The sequence below is a fragment of the Triticum aestivum genome, chromosome 6A (assembly GCF_018294505.1).
Source record: "Triticum aestivum cultivar Chinese Spring chromosome 6A, IWGSC CS RefSeq v2.1, whole genome shotgun sequence".
NCBI classification, from domain to species: domain Eukaryota; kingdom Viridiplantae; phylum Streptophyta; class Magnoliopsida; order Poales; family Poaceae; genus Triticum; species Triticum aestivum.
In genome coordinates this window covers 619,803,350-619,811,079 of record NC_057809.1, presented here as the reverse complement: position 1 = coordinate 619,811,079, position 7,730 = coordinate 619,803,350, and positions in this window count along the sequence as shown.

Sequence of the window (7,730 nt, the reverse complement as noted above, 5' to 3'; positions counted from 1 at the left end):
TGGAAGATAGAAAGAGGAGGCCACGCAGTATAACATATGTTGGGTGTCAAGCTAAATTGGTCATTGCAAGACAGGAGGAAACAGGTCGGTGGTTTGTCAAGGATTTCATCGATGAACACAACCATCCTCTAGTCCCTCGGGATATTTCGTGTCTTTTGTGTTCACACAGATGAATTAGCGATGAGCAAAAAGCGGACATTGCAAACATGGAAAAATCCGGGATCTGCAAATACCATATTATGGATATCTTGCGCATGCAATATGATGGATATGATCAGGTTGGATGCACGAGGAGGGACATTTACAATTTCTTCCATGCTAGTAAGCAGGAATCAATCACTACCGGTGGTGCTCAAACGGTGATCAGTCACATGATGGCGCAGCGAGAGCGAGATCCGGTTTTTTTTCTTCAAGCACTTGGTTGATGAACTTCGCCTTCTGAAGGGGTTGTTTTGGTCTAATAGTCAATCCTGACTTGACTACGAGGCTTCCGGAAACATTATTGTTTTTGATAGCACATACAGAACCAATAAGTACAATCTGCCATTTGTATCGTTTCTCGGGTTGAATCATCACCACATCACTATTATTTTTTGAAGTGGTATCATTTATCATGAAACAAGCAAGGCATATGAGTGGATGGTGTGGACCTTTTTTGATGCCATGGCACAAAAAAATCAGATATCTATGATCACGGACGGGGACCTTGCAATGCAGAGAGCAATCAGGGTGGTCTGGCCTGACTCGAACCATAGGTTGTATATACGGCACATTCAGTAGAACACTATACTTCATCTAAATGATGATGCGGTAAAGGCAATCCACATCTTTCATATATGATTCATCTTCCATTGATGAGCATGAGAGAAAATTGATACAATTCTTACAGCGGAATAAAGTAACCAGTGAGGAGTCCTGCCTGCATCAGATGTATCAGATGAGAAAGTTGCGGTGTGCTCCATATCCCGAGGGGCGTTGTTTCCTAGGATTGAGCAGTAATTAGTGGAGTGAGAGCTTGAACCCTATGCTACATGTTGACGGCAAACATGTAGTCTGACCGATGGCAAAGTTACTTCTATTTGTCGTCTGTTATAGTCCGAATAATGGCAAAGAAGGTTCGAATGATGGCAAAGAAGGTTCGGCTGACGGCAAAGCCTTTCTTGTCTGCCTGATAAAAATCTGACAGTAAATTACATTTTGCCGATTTAGACTTAGCTGACAACCATTGTTGGCAGCTGGCTAACGGCAAAATATTTGTGCTATGTATTCCAGCCTTTGTCATCTCTACTTGCCGGACGACAGACTGCCTACTTCCAGTAGTGGGATGTTCTTTACCCTCGCAAAAAAATCATAAAATAATATTGATATTTGCATTTTTTGCATGATGTGCGAGGAAAGGCAGCATGGTTCAAAAGGTCATTCAAATGTGTAGAGACACAACCAAACTTCATATGTGTGCATAGATCACCTTCATTTGTACTAAAATTGACAGTTCACCTAACATTTATATTACTAGGTGTGTGGATTTTTGGCTCACTTCTTGACAAACGAAAAAACTGAAATTTATTTTGGCAGACGTATCCGAAGAGAATTTAGTGCATAGTGTAGTTTTTGTACATTTGATGTCTTTTTTTGCCCGGTTCTGTACATTCGATGTCTTGGGCATACTGTTCAATTACATGAAATCCCTTGCGATCCTACTCCATGCATGTCTTGGGGAGAGAGCTGGCACACATTACGAGGCAGTGAACAATAGTGAACAGTGATTTGCATGAGAGACAATATTGCAGTTGCCCGATACAACATGGCTATATTATTACATATGGTGTGAACATCAAGTAGGTTTAGTTAGCATTTCTAACCTTCAATAAATTGTTTGCTCAATGTATAGTGTGAACATCAAGTAGGTTTAGTTAGCATTTCTAACCTTCAATAAATTGTTTGCTCAATGAAAGCTTTACCCGCAATGCATTGATCCGCATAAATGATGTCTCGATAAGAGTGATTGTTTGGGTGGACCATTGTTTCACACAGCGTTTTGGCTTGGTGGTTGGTGGTAACCACATTGATTATACCCAACAACCATTGAGTGTATGTATGCCAATTCAAGCAATGGAGTAACTGAGCCGAGCTTAGTGAGTTCTAGAAAGCTTCTGCTTGGCACCCCTTTTGTTACTAATAGTTTTCGTCACACCGAATTTTTTCAGGTCATATCAGATTGCATGTATGGTACCAATTCCATGTTTCATGGATTTATTGATATTTTTGGGTTTTCTCGTGTCCGATAAGCAGCACAATGTTCCAAGGGCTACCATGGACACAATGTTGAGGGTTCGGGTTTTTGGAAGAAATTTAGAGGAATTGATTCCTATAGGAAATAGACCCATACAATGAAAATCAAGTAGAAAGATTGTTTATTCATACTTTTAAATCATTGAGTTGAATTGAAAAGTTGGTCATACAAGAAAAGAAAGATGGTTTGCAGCAGATGCCACTAATCACATTCTAAAGGAACATATTATTCCATCTACATCAAATAGAGATGCGCATTCCATGCAAGGAGTTTATTCCCCGAGATTGCATCACACAATCACAATCAAGATTCATTAGACGTCATGGAGCCATAACCAAAATGGTTGTGTCCGATCAAACTATAGGGGCCAACAACAACATTGCCCAATGTGGTTACAATAGAAGGAATGAAGACCCTTGTCTATTAAATTGCATTCCTCCATGCAACTAGGCTCAGAGCATCCTAGTGGAGAATTTATGCAATACGGCTCCCCACCTGTAGATGCAATAACATTGTACTCATCATTAGCAATTCAACAAGACAAGATCATTCTAGATTAGCACTTTCAAACATTTCTTACCTCGTGCATGGCAGGATGACATGGTACAAGCAAACACCATCACAAGGACAAGGAAAGCAATGGACCTAGCCCTCCTTGTGTTGCCTCGATTTACGGGTGCCATGAGGAGAAGAGGCGGGTGACTTGTGTAGGTTCGTGCTCCTTGTGTTCTTATAGTGTGTTTCTTTCCTGCCAAAGCTCCCTGTGTTTGTTGGCTTTATATAGAGGCACAGCCATATCTTAAACAAACATTTCCCATATGGTTTATTAAATTTGTTATTTAGTAAATTAATGTTGATATATGTTGCATGCGTACTATCTTTACACTATTTGTATTGTATTTTATATCATGATATCTTGTTACGCCAAAAGCAATGGGACACAAATCATCATATTTTGTATTTATTGAGGAACTATTAATCTTAGTCAGTATGTAATGGTTATTTCTTCATCAAAGGACAATCATATCTTTGATAGATGTTGTCATTTCTTGCATTTATTATCTACTAACTAATGTTGATAAGTTTTGCACTTTTATTCTCTTTACACTACATATATAATACTGGTATTGATATCATGATATCTCGTTACTTTAAAATTAGTGCCACGCATTAAATTGTATATTTTATTAAGGGACTATTTCTCAGTCGGTCTTAAATAATTATTTCTCAATCGTGGAACAATAATATTTGCATAGATGTTTCTCATATGGCTTCTTTCATGAATCATCCATTTAATCGATGTTGGTATATCTTGCATTTGTTTTCCCTTTACACTATGTATTCTTGTATTATTATGATTATATATTTTTACGTCAAAACCAATCCCGGACATATCTTTATCTTTTTCATGAGGACTAATTCTCACTCAATGTGGAATATTTATTTCTCAGTTGAGGAACAACCATGTCTAGGATATATATTACTAAATTATATTGGTTATTTTACTTATGTATCTAATAAATTACTGTTGGCATGCTATCTTCATCAATACTTTCATTCTCTCTGTCCATCACTTCCGGTGACTCACGTATTTATTGCTTCAAATCATGACTAAAGATCGCAATTAAAGACTAATATGTAATATTGATGCTGGCTAACAGCTTCCTTCAAAGGTGAGACTAGTGTCCAGACCGCCTTCTACATCGATGGACTCTAGTCCGTGAAAAATTACATGAATAACTCTGAGGCTTTCTAGGTAGAGGGGGTCTTTGTTGGGAAACATACTAGAAAAAAAATTGCACCTACGATCACCCAAGATCAATATGAAGTTGTATAACGGGTTGCGATCAGGATGCTTACCGTCACCGAGTTGCAGCGGAAGAAGAACGTGCTGATGTAGATCGTATTTGGAGTCCCTTGAACCGTCGATGAATGATCCCTCGTACTTCCCACAAATAGTCCCTCAAACCGAAAACTGAAAGCATGTCCTATCTACTTGATTGCAAGCGTGCAACCTTCACGATCCGGCAGCGCTTCGCCGTCCAAAGGTAATCGCCGCTAGAGAATTAGAGGGAGGAGATTAGAACCACATAAGGCTTATAATTATGAGAACAAGAGGTTTATCCTAGCTGCAATTAGTCAACTATGACCAACTAGAAATAGAACTGCTAAAGGAGGCTCCAAAGCATGTCACTTCAATAGAGCAAAAAACCCTAGTATATATAGGTTGGAGGAGGAGGAGAGGGCAGCCAACAAGGGGGCAAAGTCCCTCCATGGGGCGCCGGCCATGGCGGAGGAGTAGGACTCCTCCCCAAGTCCAATTCGTCCCCCTATATGGCAAGGGGGGGCGCCACTTCCTTATGGGCCCTTGTGGCCCATAAGTCCTTCCACCTCTTGGCCTTTTAAGGCCGGTTGATGTTAAATTAAATATAAAATAGTTCAAAAAAAATTAGACCATTATATATATATAATTTAACATCCCAAGAAACACTATCCACATATATATATATTGTGGGCAATATCCGATATTACCCGATATTCATCGAAACCCTTCCGGTGACTCCAAAACGCTTCCGGATCCTCTTAGAACTATTCTGAATATTAATGAAACAATCCCACATATATATTCTCATCACTACGCCATCCTACTAGCACTTATCATATGTGATTTCTTTAAGCTTGTGACCCCGTAGGTTCGTAACTCATAGACATGAACGAATCATTTGTTCAATGACCAACATCAGAAACGTGGACGTCCATATTGATCCCTAGGAGCACGCAAATGATATTCGAGTGAACCTTTGGTTATCATGTGATGTTCCCTTTTCTTTGTGATACTTTACAAAACCCGAGATGCATCGGTATCCTTCTGAGTCATCACTATGCTCATTATACCGAAATCCTTGTTACCTGTTTTGTTCTTCTTTCTCATTACTGTGTTTCAGCATCCTTGTGACGAAGTAACCTGTGTCTGGCCATATGATGATTGATGCCATCACACCGAGAGGGGCCTAAGAATATCTCTCCATCGTCGGAGGAGAAAATCCTACTCTTGAGCTATCCGGCCACTTGTCAAACTTTCTGATGAACCCGTAAGTTGTCATTATGATCACCATGTTATAGGTGACGTTTGCGAAACAACAAAGCCCACCGTATGGTAAGAAGTGACCAAAATACTCTCATGGTCTAAGGACAAAATTCACACGTTAACACTCCGTGTTATTACAATTGATTATAGACGATATTAACTCAATTCGTAACATACAAGATTTGGTCAATTCAATATGACCGTTCTTCTAACGTCATAATCTCAATGTTGTTTTAGGGCTATTGTTACACTTATGTTATCCTAAGATCCGAAAAACGTGATCACCAACAACACTTGAGCTAATCCTGAATATGAGTTTTCCACTAAATCATAAAATCCAGGATCATACTAGATATAGCATGAAATATAAACTCCATAATTATGACTATGGAAATTTAATAGTACAATATTATTGTCTCTATGGCATATTTCCAACAGTCTTATAGGTAAAATATGGAGGCAAAGGGTGCCACGCACACTCGGACACTGATACGCCCAATTTGCATCATGATTTCCTATGAATAATTATTATGTTTTTAATCATTATTTCACTTTATGGTACAATTCTTATGCATTTCTCTCTTATTTTCCAAGATTTACATGAAGAGGGAGAATGTCGGCAGCTGAAATTCTGGACCTGAAATAGCCACATCAGAGATACCTATTCTACAAAGCTCCAATTGACCTGAAATTTCACGAAGATTTTTTATTGAATATATAAAAAATGTTGGAGAAAAGAAATACCAGACGGGACCCACCAATTGCCCACAAGGCAACAGGGATGCCTTGTGGGGCCCTGACTGGCGTCTAGCCCCCCTCCTTCTGCTATATGAAGCCATTTTCCCTATAAAAAATCAAGAGAAGACTTTCGGGAAAAGTGCCGTCGTCTCGAGGCGGAACCTGGGCAGGAGCTGTTTTGCTCTCTAGCGGAGCGATTCCGTCTGGGATACTTCCCTCCGGTAGGGGGAAATCGAAGCCATCGACATTAGCAACGATCCTCTCATCATGGGAGGACCAATCATCATCAACATTTTCACCAGCACCATCTCATCTCAAACCCTAGTTCATCTCTTGTATTCAATCTTTGTCTCCAAACCTCAGATTGGTACCTGTGCTAGTAGTGTTGATTACATCTTGTAGTTGATGCCAGTTGGTTTATTTGGTGGAAGATTATATGTTCAGATCCTTAATGCTATTCAATACCCCTCTGATCTTGAACATGAATATTATTTGGGAGTAGTTACTTTTGTTCTTGAAGACATGGGAGAAGTCTTTTCATAAGTAATCATGTGAATTTGGTATTCGTTCGATATGTTGATGATATGTATGTTGTTGCTTCCTTTAGTGGTGTCGTGTGAACATCGACTACATGACACTTCACCATCTTTGGGTCTAAAGGAAGTCATTTTGGAGTAGTAATTAGATGATGGGTTGCTAGTGACAAAAGCTTAAACCCTAGTTTATGCGCTATTCCGTAAGGAGCTGATTTGGATCCATATGTTTCACGCTATGGTTGGAGTTATCTTAATTCTTCTTTCGTAGTTGCGGATGCTTGCGGGAGGGGGTAATCATAAGTGGGAGGCTTGTTCAAGTAAGAACAGCACCCAAGCGCCGGTCCACCCACATATCAAATTATCATAGTAGCGAATGCGAATCAAGCAAACATGATGAAAGTGACTAGATGAAATTCACATGTGTCCTCGAGAACGCTTTGCTTATTATACAAGTTCGTTCTGGCCTGTCCTTTGCTACAAAAAGGATTGGGCCACATTGCCGCATTTTTGTTACCATTACTACTTGTTACTTGTTACGAATTATCTTGCTACCAAAACTATCTATTACCGCTACTTTCAGTACTTGCAGAGAATACCTTGCTGAAAACCGCTTGTCATTTCCTTTTGCCCCTCGTTGGATTTGACACTCTTACTTATTGAAAGGACTACGATTGATCCGATATATTTTTGGCTCATCAGACACATGCCCTGTTGTGATCACAAGCCCTCCTTTAGGGTGTGGCCCTCTTTCGGTCCAAAACCGACTCCATTTTTATTCTTCTAAGGAAGTTCAATGCCTACATAAATAAATAGCACCATATGCAACTCTGCCGAAAAATGTTAGTTAGGAAAATATTATTTAAAATAAGCAAATTTGGAGGAGAAACCTTGAGTAAAGTGGTCAAAAAAGTAGATACATTTAGGACGTATCAAGGATACACTTCTATTAATCTGTTTTAGTTATGTTTACATGATGTCCTAGTTATGAACACTACTATAGGGTCATTTAATGCCGACCGACTAAAAACCATCCTCACTAACCGGTCGATGACACCTCACTGGTTTTCTTTTAGTG